Below are 11,947 nucleotides of genomic sequence, written 5' to 3'. Positions count from 1 at the left end.
AGAAAGGATCGAAAAAGAAGACTTACTGATATACATATATTCTGTCTCCGCTTTGTTTTGGGGAATGGGTGCTTCCTCAATTCTAAGCATGGCCGAAAATTTTAATTTTGGTTACGACCTTTTTTGATTCTCTCTCCAGTGATTGATTGACTTATAGAAAAGTCTCTCCTATATTTTCAGTCTTAGGCAGAGTTTCCTCTTCTGCTTTTGGGGAAAAAATCAGGTTAGACAGCATATAGCAGATTGCCGGTCAGCGCCTCTAGTGCTGAGATGGGAGCTTTGTGAGGGCATAGACGTCAGTCAAGTCTATGGGATTCTGAAGGCAGTTTCAAAGCTGTGGTGAGTTGTGGATGTATGATGAGGTAATCCTGCTCCCTGAGCTCCACATTCTCTAGCTACTTAGACGTGGCTTAAAATGTTAGGAAACTCCAGTTCAGATAGAATCCAACTGATTGACATGGATAGTGCCTGTCTAAGAGATTCGCGGAGAGACTTGTTTTGTGCATGGGATGAATCTGGAAGTTGTGGGATGTGAAAGGGTCTTAGAATCACGGCCCTGTTTGGAGGAGTTTGTAGGAAATGATTGCATCTAAGTTGCTAGAGTATCCAGTGTCTGCTGGTCTTTGCAGTGGACTCTGTTGAGAAGGGTGGTGTGTAATGCTTTGGCAGGCTTAGATCACTGATAAAAGATTATGTTAAAATAACTGCATTTTCTTGTTACATGGTACAAGCATCTCTTCCTGTGTTGTATTTGGAATATTACAGAGGCAAAATAGATAGCCAAGAATGCCAATGTAGAAAAGAACTCTTAATTTTTCTTTTATTTTTTTTTTAAAAAATTTATTTATTTATTTGAGATTTGCTCTCAGAGAGCACAAGCAGGGAAAGGGGCAGAAGGAGAAGCAGACTTTCCACTGAGCAGGGAGCCTGGTGCAGGGCTCGATCCCAGGACCCTGGGGTCATGATCTGAACTGAAATCATGAGTCCCACGCTTAACCGTCTGAGCCTTCTAGGCGCCCAACTTTTCTCTTTTTTCAATAATGGTGTGTTCTCGTGATTAGATTCAGGTTATACATTTTAGGAGATGTTATGTTCTCAGAATATCACAGCTGAAGGCATCCAAAGGGCATCAGTTCCTAACTGGTGATGTTAATTTTGGTCACCCGGTTAATTTTGATCACCTTACTTCTATGCGATATAATTATTTTTTTTTTTCCCCCCTTTGCAATGAATAAGCAATCTGGGGAGAGAAACTTAGATTTTTAAAGGAAAATGTATTTGACATTAGTGGAAAGGAGGAGGAAAAATCAAAGATATGAATTTCAGAGCAACTGTCAAGTTATTCTTCCTCTTTTATTATGTCTGCTGAAATTTACAAATTCTTTTTGTAATAAGAATATTTCAAATAGGGCTGTCTTAATAAAAATGAAAAGGAAGTCTCAAATAAGTTCTTCTCCTCAGCAAAACTAATACTTACATCAATTTAATTACATCTGATGAGAGAGTTTTGGAAACATAGGTCTGAGATGTTTCTGGTATCACAGATGGCCCACGGTGATCCAGTAGGATGTATAATCTAGGTAGGTAGTCATTGGCCATAAAAGCGGAGTTCTCTTGGGTTTCCATAGAGACATCTAGACTTAAAATGTTTTAAACACTGCTGCTTTTAAAATGAGTGTCAGTAAAAATAGCAAAAACCAAGGCTCTTTAAAAAAATCGTTAAAAATTTTTAAAGTAGTAAAGTTCCTGGTTAAAAATCCACGTTGAAGCCAAAGCTTGTCTTTCCTAGTCATTCTTCATCAACTGGCCTTGAATAGCCTTGGGGAGAAGAGGCATCAAGAACTGGTTTCTCTGCCTTTTGGCAAAGGAATGAGACTACACTGACTTCATCTATGAAGACAACTGCCAACTATTTTCTTACTCCGTAAATTGTTAATTGTGTGTGGTGAAGAAAAGGGTGATGGGTGACGTTATTTTTATGGGTAAGCCTGGCATAAGTTCTGGTGAAAGTTTGACATCTTTAGGATCTTATGTTTTTTCAAGTTGAGCTAATAAAAAAGAGGCTCATGGGATTATTTCACACCCAGTTTTTAAGTGAATATTGAGCTAAACACCATGTGTCTGTGACTATTAGGGAGACTTGTTGTGTCGTGTGATTGAAGAAGCATGAATCTTGTGAGTCTAGAACAGAAGTCAGCAAAATATGGCCCGTGGGCCAAACCCAGCCTGCTGCCTCTTTTGGTACTGCTAACAAGTTAAAGACGGTTTTATATTTTGAAATGGTTGAAAAAAAAAAAAATCAAAAGACTTGAGTGACCTGTGAACATTGTATGGAATTCAAATTTCATTGTCCGCAGAATGCTTTATTAAAGGGTAGCGCGCCCATTTTCGTGTGGTCTGGAGTTGCCCCTTCGCTACTACAGGGGGTGAAGTAGGGGTGACAGGCCAGTGCCTCTCAAAGCCCGAAATATTTCCAGTCTGGCTCTTTAGGACACTGTTTGTGCCCCCTGGTCTGAAGAATAGAAAATGTGGAGGTTCGATCTCTAAGGTGCTTGTTGAAGTTCTAAGATGTTGGAACTGAAGAGTGTGGCTCACTGGGCAGCATGGTAAATTGCTTTAGTACCATGATTTTTTTCTTTAAGTTGGTTTATAAATATGAAAGAGAAACCCAAGCTCCTAAAATATTTATTCTGGCTTAGAATATTTGGTTTCCTTATATCCACTTTAAGAGGCAAGGAGAAAAGATCATTTATCAATTTCTTCTGGTAAGAATAAACAATATTTTATTTATGATTTTCACATTAAACATATTATCAAGTATTCATCATCTGTAAAAAGTTACTCTAATGGCAGAAATCTGTTGGATCCTTTTAAAAACCAGGACTCAAATAGAAACTGTTTCTATACCATCCCCATCACTGTGCCTCCCCCAGTTCTCTCTGTAACAGGTTTGGTAACTCTTTGGTACCAGAATTACATACGCTGAGTTTGGAGAAAAGACAAAAAAAAATTTATTAGGAAATTTGTTTATTTTACCCAGCATTGAGTTTAGGACAAAACTTTACGTCAAACAGACAAATACTATGTCTAAATTTTTAAGTTACGAAAACAAAGCAAAAAACAAAAAATCCAAACTCTAAGTTGTATAGTAAAGCAGGATTGGAAGGAGACTTATGGAGAAGGATACCTGCTGTGCTTGGAAAGGCGGGTGGGGTTTGGAAGGTAGGTGAGACAGCATGGTAGTGGGGGCTAGAGTAGAGGACTGTCATGTGAAGACATAGGGATGGGATGCTTGGGCTGTGTTATCATAAGATTTCCTTTTTTTCTGAGAAAGGGTAATTTTTTGGGTGCCTGGGTGGCTCAGTGGGTTAAGCCTGCCTTCGGCTCAGATCATGCCTGGGGTCCTGGGATAGAGCCCTGCATCGGGCTCTCTGCTCAGTGGGGATCCTGCTCCCCCCCGCCGCCCCATCTGCCTGCCTCTCTGCCTACTTGTGATCTCTCTCTCTGTCAAATAAATAAATAAAATCTTTTTTTTTTTTTTAAAGTGTAATTTTCCCCTTCTTTCTGATGTGTGATTTCCCACTCATTCCTGGAGTATGTGTGTTTTGGGGTGGGACCTTGCCAGGGACGAAGGTTCTGACATCACAGTCACTGTGGTAAGAAGACTGGAACCACACATCACCCGGCAAGATTTGAGTTGTTGGGGGGATGGAGTGTGTTGATATTAGACGCTAGTATTCACGTGAAACTTGCCAGGTTCTATTCATATGTTACCTTGTTAATACTTATACTGTTCCCATCTCTCCTTTACTTCAGGGAAACTGAGGCCCAGAGAGATGAAGTACCTTGCAGGTCGCAGAGTACTAAGAGACGGTGTCAGCCGAACCGACTGGGTTATGCCAAGGTAGTAGCCTTCAGGTTTTTGTGTCTTCGAACAAAGTTTTAATTTCTTCATGCTTCACTTCTTGTCCATCTCAGGTCAGGCCAGGGGTTCAGGTTAAACTCCACTGTCTGGATCGCCATCAGTCACCGTGGCAGGGATAAGAGAAGATGGGGAATACAGCTCTGTGTCTCAGAACAGGGTGGGCTTCACCAACTTGAATGTGCTTCTGAATTGCCCAAGGGGCTCATTCAATGCATGTTAGTTCTGGAGGCCAGGGATGGGCCTGCCCTTCTGCATCTCTAGCGAGCCTCCGGGGCATTCCTATAGGGAGCAGGGCCCCCTTTCGAGTAAGGACTGCTTACTGGCTTTAGCCCGGAAGTGACAGGTCATTTCTGCTCACGTAAGTCACGTAGCCATGTCTAACGTCAAGCTGGCAGGAGACATAATCTACCATCTGTGTCAGAAGGAGGAGAATTGCAGTATTTGTGAACCACCCAATGAAGAGGAGAAAATGTGAAGTCAGGACTCAAATTCAGACAGGCTGGCCCAGAGTGGGAGGTCTTTATCACCCCATACAGTCATGGGTGTTGGTCCCTTCCCTGTCGAGAAAGGACAGCATCATGGCAGCTGCCCTACTTGGTGGCCACCAGTCAGGGTAGCCCTCCCTCGAGACTGACCAGTTGCAGTTGTCTCATGTGACACCGATACTGGGTGTCCCAGGCAGTTTAGTGTCAAAGGCAGCAGTTGTCAACATGATGTCGCAACCCTGTGAAAACGTTTCAGTTCATTTTTTTCTTAATAACAGGCTGACATCTATGAATTATTTATTCGTATTCAAAGCATACCTTAGAGCAGATTCGAGCCTTTCCCCATGACTCCCTCTCATGGACATGCTTTCCTCTTCTGGACAAGGGGTGCAGTTAGAGCCAGCATTCAGGGAATTGTGCAGGATCCTGGGAACGCCCCTGGGTGTGAGTCCACATAGGCACACCACGCATCACGTATGTGGGCTGCAAAGCACCGGAGTTGCTTCTCTCGAAGCATCCTAGGCTTGTGGTCCCTCCCCGGATGGTGGTGGCTGAGAAGTGGCTCTGAGCCTGCAGCCCACCGGTATGACTGTGATCTTCTGATAGGATCATGGGCACCTGAGAACTGAGGGAGTGAGTGGTGGAGTCCAGACTTCGAAGAGAGTCTCTACAGGGAGTGTGGTGGACTGGGTTCGTCACAGCCCAGGGAACATGGCACTGCTTTTGACTGTCCTTCCAGGGCCCACAGAAAGCCCAGCTCTCCCTTCTACCACAGCCCACTCGGCTGTCGGTTCCTAGGCCGACGTGTTGACAAATAATTCAGAAACACAGGTTTCACCGGTCTGTCTGCTTTGTGGAAACCCGGATCTGCAAATGGCCCTTGGAACCATAGGAGATTGTTCCGCCTCCATTAAAAGACAAAACAAAACAAAACAAAAAACCCAAAACACAAAAAATAAAACTTCCCGAAAAGGAGAAACTGAAATAAAGGTATGTCTCTGTTTTACATAATAATTACAGTTGAGATTTCACAGTTATCCGACTACCCTAGTTGATTCAATCAACAATTTAGCTAAACATGAGGGAGAAAATGGGCCTTGACAGTGTTTTCTTTGGAAAGTCAGGTTTGCTATGTTGAAAAATGTTTGCCCCCTGGCCCGTCTGTTCTGGCATCGATCTCGAGAGCTGGATAAACCGGACGGTTCCTCCAGACACACGTTGGTCCTGTAATGCCCAGAGTTTAATTAAAATACACAGATGCATGCCAAGTTAATAATTAAGGGAAAATAATAAAACAAAGTAGTGACCATTTTTATTCACTACTCAGACTGAAACCTACAATAGGCCTTTTCCAAATCAATGGCCCAGAATTCTACTGCTTGCCTGTTGTCGTCCTAATCCTAGGAGGTCTTACCAGTGATCCTCCTAGGGTGTCAGTGTCCCTCGGAAGAAGCCCTGTCGCTCAACCAGTGATCCTAACTTCACAGGAAAGTGCTTCCAGCTTTTAATCTCGCCTGTGCCAGCATTGATCGAAAGTCATTTCTTTTAGTGATATTTCTGTATTGGAGGGCTAAATAAATTAAGGATGTCAGCTTGATTCTCATAGGGGCAATGTCACCATCCTGATTCAAATGCTAAACAATTTCAGGAAAGATTAAATTTCTTCTGGACCTGAGAGAAATCCCATCTTCTCAGGCAGAGGCTGTGCTGGCAGGACGCCAAGGGGAGCGCCTTGGGCTGCCTGCTCCCGTAGACGTCCTCCTCAGGTAAGCCCACAACACCACACAGTGTTCTTTTATTATCAACTTCATAAGCCTCTAGCATGATTTTGCTCTTCCCTTCAAAGTCCTGCGTTCTCCATGAAATCTTTTCCAACGACTCTAGCCCACAATGATCGTTTTCTTCAAAATTCCTACTTAGTGTCACATAGTTTAATCTCATTTGGTCTCTAATTACAGTAATTAGATCGTAAGCTCCTCCAAAGCAAGGATTTAGCCCAATGCTAGGCCCAGAGGCGGTTTCAGTAAATGCTTGCTGAGTGATGGATTTGCAGCTCTGGATGGTTTCCAGGAGTCAGGGCGAATGGGTGAATTAGCACTCCCAAGAGGACACTGTCCAGCCTTCTGGACTGAACAGACCCGGTCTATAAGCATTTTTGCTAAGACCGTCACTGCCAGACAGTGGGGCAGCCAAGGGAGCACGACTGAGATGATTCCGATGTCTTGCTCTAGCTCATCTCTTCTCATTTGGAAACCTACATTTTGGACTCAGGCTTGCGATTTCCCATTTTCAGGTTTGAGAAATCAGGAAGCCGTAGAAGGTCAGGGAGGTTAAAAAAATATATCTATCTGCCTTCCTAGAAACTACCTTTCTTGTGGAGGGGTAACAAATAAAAGAGAGGACACGTTGCCTATTTCAGAGCAACTCAGATGCTGTGTGGAAATTGATTTATATAACTTTCTTGCTAGATTAGTCCAGAAACTAGATTAATATTTTAATCATATCCCCTGGAGAGGAAAAGGCAGCTGGTGAAATTGTTGGAGGTGACATGCCAATCTACATAGAAACCAAGTGTGGTTTGGAGACCACCATGGAAATAGTAACTTCAGCCATTAAGTGGAGAATGAAAGGAAGAAAGAAACCAGATAAGTTTTCCAGGATCAAGAAGTTATTTTTATTATAAACTAACCTTAGGGAGACCATAAGATTTATTATTATTTTAACATTTAAATTCAAATACTGATGGCTTTATCTTTTCATTGCTGATTACTCTTGGCAACAGCGGAGGGCAAGGAGTGCAATTGAACATCCTCATCTTTTTAAGTTGCTGTTTGTGTATATAAGCTCAGTTGTGCCGGCAAATGATGGCAATGAGCGCACAGTGGCACGGTTCACGTCTCACTACAGGATTGCTCTCTCCCTGGGAACTTGACTTCCCAAGACCTGAATTCGAACCTTTGGTACGAATTCACTGGCATCCTGAAATCAAAAGGAAGACAGAGGTCTTTTTCTGGAACTTTTTTTTTTTCCTTTGCAGACCTGGATAACACCAGATCTTTATAATGGTCTGTAGTTGGCACTAGCAACAAGTATCTGGAGTGTAACGTGTTAGACTCTGGGAAATGCAATCCTCTGCTTGGGAACTGCCCTCAGATGGAAACTGATGTTTAGATTATTACTGGGAATTTGTTTGTGCTTCTGAATTCTATGGGATTAAGGCTGGTGCTGTGATATTCTCATGTGTTCCGTTGACCTGTAGGTATTTTAGAAAAGAGGGAAATGAGAGTCTGAGGGTTGAAATAATCAGACTTTGGAGGTGCTAAGGCTCCACTCCGATTATATTGGCAGACGGCCCAGGGCGCAGCTGCTGACGAAGGATCCCAGATTCCATCCGAAGGCCCAAATACCACCTCTTCTGTCTGGAACTGAGTCAGTAAAAGGAAATAGGGTAGGGCAGCATTTTGGACTGAAATTTCTCTGTGGGAGCAACAGATTGAATTGATAATGGGAGAAAGTTTGTATTGTTAACTTTTATAAGGTGGCCCAGTAAATTTCATGAGTTTTATAGGACTGGCATATTATTTGGGCCATATTTTCATCTGGTGCTCATTGTTCACCCTGCCTGGTTGGCTAGTGGAGCTGAGCAGGATCCAAGATGAGAAAGAGAAGTGGGGCTGCCTGTGGCATTGGGGCTTAATGTAATGAATGTCATGACCTATTTCAGTGGCTTCTGGAGGCCACAACAGAGAGGCACTCATAAAAGCGCCAAGGGGATGAAGTGGCTGTCTCTTTGACACCAAGAAAATGTGGAAAAAGAGAAGGGAAGAGAAGATATGGAGAAAGTGGCTCCATGAAGAAGAATGTTCTCTCCTGTCCTCCCTTTCTGAGGGGGAAAGCATCACTTGGCATGGAGTGGCTTTGATTAATTTCACTGGCTTAATAAGACAGATAGACAACAAGGGGAGAAAATCGGTGTCTAAGGGAAGGTAAGACACTTCTCTGTTCATGCTCTTGGTTAGTTAGGGGAAGAGCATTGATTTGTGTCCATGTTAACTATACTGCAAAGTTAGAAGACACTTGGAAATCTCATTTGAGGCTGGGAAAGATGGCTTGGAAGCAGCTGGAAAATATTGCTCTTGGCATTTGTCCAAACCTTGTGTCTTCTCTGTCACGAGTGGCTTTTCCTTGCATTGGAATGTAACGTCTAAGATTCAGTTTTTGGTTTACATTTAGGGTGGCTATGGGTAGTTCCACACCAAAGGTCTGTTTTGAATCGAGGCCTATAAGCTCACCTTACTTAGATAGTGTTCTCCGCAATGTAGCCTGGTTAGAAATGAAGCTGACGGTTGCTCCTTCCTTAGAAGAAGGAGTAGTAGCTAATATTCCTAGCCTCCCTATTGCTGCCAGGCTCAGCTGTTAAGGCTTTGCACCTATTACATGATCCTGGAAGCAAACCTAGGAGGTTCTTGTTCTTTTTCCCACTTAAGGAGTGAGTTAACAGAGGTTTATAGGGTTTAATTTACTCAAGATCATAGACCTAGTCAGAACAGAACCAGAATTTAAACTCTGGAAGCTCACATTTCTTAACCATCATAGTAAACTATTTCGAGAAGATTACCCAAATAGGAAAAGAACAAAAAGGGTGCTGAATCTTGTTTCCTGCCCAGCCCTCCACTGAAACAAAACACCATAACTTGGGTTTATTCATGAGGGTAGTTTTTGTCTTCTTTCAGTAGGTAATGAATTTGAATGTCTTTTTCTACTGTGTGTGTATGTCTTGTATTTTAAAAAAAATTTAATAAAACACGTCTTCTAGAAGGAAAAGAACTGTTTTACTTGTGAGAACAGATCCCAGGGTATTTATAAAATTAAAAGAATACAATTGGATCATCAGCTTGGTTCTTTTCAAAAGCTGGAAATAAAATTGCATGATTCTGTAAAAAAAATTCCAGTAAGACGGGTCCTGTTAAGGAAGCACGGATGAAGTACAAATACCTTTGCGTAGTCTGTAATTGTTTCCTCAAAACAACAGCACACGTTTTCACTATTATCGTTATTATTACCATTAGGTATTGTGCTAACTGATTTACATGTATTCTCACATTAATACGTATGTGATAGGTTTTACCATCATGTATCACTTACCTACTATCACAGCAATGCTGCATAACAAGAACCCACAAAACCTCAGTGGCATACAAAAATAACTATTTATTGTTTTTACATCTAGAGTGATTGGCTAAACAGATCTGCCAATCTTGGCAGGGCTGGCTTACAACACATGGGGTTTGGCTCACTGAGGACTGATCTCGCCTGGCCCTGGTTCAGATGAATGGGCAACTCAGCTCCTCCATTTATTTGTCTCTTATCCTCCAACAGGCTGGGCTGGGCATGTTCTGTTGGTGATTAAAGAGCTGCAAGCTCTGATTGCAAACTCCGAACAAGCCTGATTGCATAAGTGCATTTCAACTTTCTGCTTGTAGTGTCTGTTAATATCTCTTGGTCAAAGCAAGTCATGTAGCTAAATATAAGGATGGGGAATTATGCACTCCATCCCTTGGGAGAGCATTGGGAAAAAGTATGGCAAAAGGCATGAGTATAGGCAATGCAGAACAACTGGGCCGATTTTTGTAATCGATCACATAGTCCTTTTTTTTTTTTTTTTTTTAAACAGGCAAAGAATTTGAGACAGGGAAGTAAGTGGCTTGCCTAGATATTAAATAGCAGAGCTTAAGTTTGACCCCGGGTTTATCTTTTCGCAGAGCTGGAACTCTTAATAATGTACTATAAATGCAAGATTTAGAAACCAGTTCTGCCTCCAATTCCTTTCCAGATATGAACAATCTTTTTGCTCCCTTTTTATGCATCTTCACCAATGAAGACAAAATGCAGCTGTTGATATTATAGAACAAGAATGCTGTGAGGAGTCGTTGATGTTAGCAAATTCTCTGAACAAGTGCTAGGTATTATGATCAAAGAAATATACAGACTTTTAAATCAGTGCTTGACCTCATTTTACATTTTGTAGTCTTTCAGATCTCTCTCACCTGCCAGAGTTTAGAATTGTACTGGGTATAAAATCTCTTAATGCTCTTACTCCTCCTCGGCAAACCATCCTATGGTACCCCCAATCTGCCTATATTAGCAGTAACTAGACGATGATGCTCTATACAGATTCCTTTTTCAAAAATTCCAGGTGACAGTAGCGTCTTTAAGACTGATCAGAAAGTTGTACATTTTGGCAGTTGACAAATGACAAATTTGGACTCTGAGCTGATAGAAAAATCTAGTCTTTGTATCAAGTGCCCTTTCAACAAATGCTTCCTGGCCTGGTTTTGCCTTGTAACTTGCTGCTACTATTGTTATTCCCTTTATTTTTTATTTTATTTTATTTTATTTTAATTTTGAAGACTTTTTAAAAAGAGATTTTATTTATTTATCTGACAGACAGACAGCAAGAGATGGAACACAAGCGGGGGGTAGCGGGCGGTGGTCGAGGGAGAAGCAGGCTTCCCACTGATCAGGGAGCCTGATGTGGTGCTTTATCCCAGGACACTGGGATCATGACCTGAGTTGAAGGCAGACACTTAATGACTGAGCCACCCAGGCACCCCTGTTATTCCTTTTCTTAAGCCAATTTCATAGCACTGGGTTTTGAAGAAAGTTGAAAAGTTTTTTTATATTTCTGTTGACCCTGGGAGCAAAACATCAGAAGGACACATTCATACTTGGTGCTTGCCGAAAATGCATTCCTAAAGAAATTCCATGGTCCTGTCCTGGAGCACTGACTATAAAACAGACACAACTTTCTGCTTTCAAGAAGTTGAAAGGAACTTTTTTATGGACCTCTGAGGACCGCTGAGGGTCCTTCAGGGTCTTTGTGAATGCCCCATGGGTCAGAAAGGTGTTGGGGATCTCCTTAGAAATTCAGAATTTGGAAGGGGACTATAACGAAGAAGGGGAAATTTAGAGAGGTGATACTGTAAAGATGAAGGGACATTGGCTCTGAAATGAGGGAAAAACCAAGGCTGATCAGTTTCAATCAAGATACAAATGATGGAGAAAGACAGAAATGCAATTCAGATTCTTTGTGAACATAAAAATTTGGGGAACTTGGGTACATGCTGTGTCTTCGCATCCTAGCACCCGCTTCACATATGGCCCTTACCTTTTCTCCCACAAGACCATAAATAATGAGGGCAGGGACTGTGTGTGTCTTGACTGGTGTTATTGTTATTATTATTTCAGAAAGCCACGAGAGAGAGAGCACAAGTGGGGCTGGGAGGGGCAGAGGGAGAGGGAGAAGCAGACTCTGCTGAGCAGGGAGTCCGGTGTGGGACCTGGAATCATCACCTGAGCTGAAGGCAGGAGTTTAACCGACTGAGCCGCCCAGGTGCCCCTTGACTGACTTTATTAACACAAGGTAGCTCAATGCATTGCACTAGTGTCCACTACATAAATATTTGCTAAACACATGTCCCGGAACCAGCTAGTACTTCTATTGTTTTCCTCTAGCAAAAACTCAGAAACTGCCTTT

The sequence above is a fragment of the Lontra canadensis genome, unplaced genomic scaffold (assembly GCF_010015895.1).
Source record: "Lontra canadensis isolate GAN:19392208 unplaced genomic scaffold, GSC_riverotter_1.0 scaffold47, whole genome shotgun sequence".
Classification (NCBI taxonomy): domain Eukaryota; kingdom Metazoa; phylum Chordata; class Mammalia; order Carnivora; family Mustelidae; genus Lontra; species Lontra canadensis.
The sequence above is the reverse complement of the archived record's forward strand: the minus strand, read 5'-3'. Positions refer to the sequence as shown.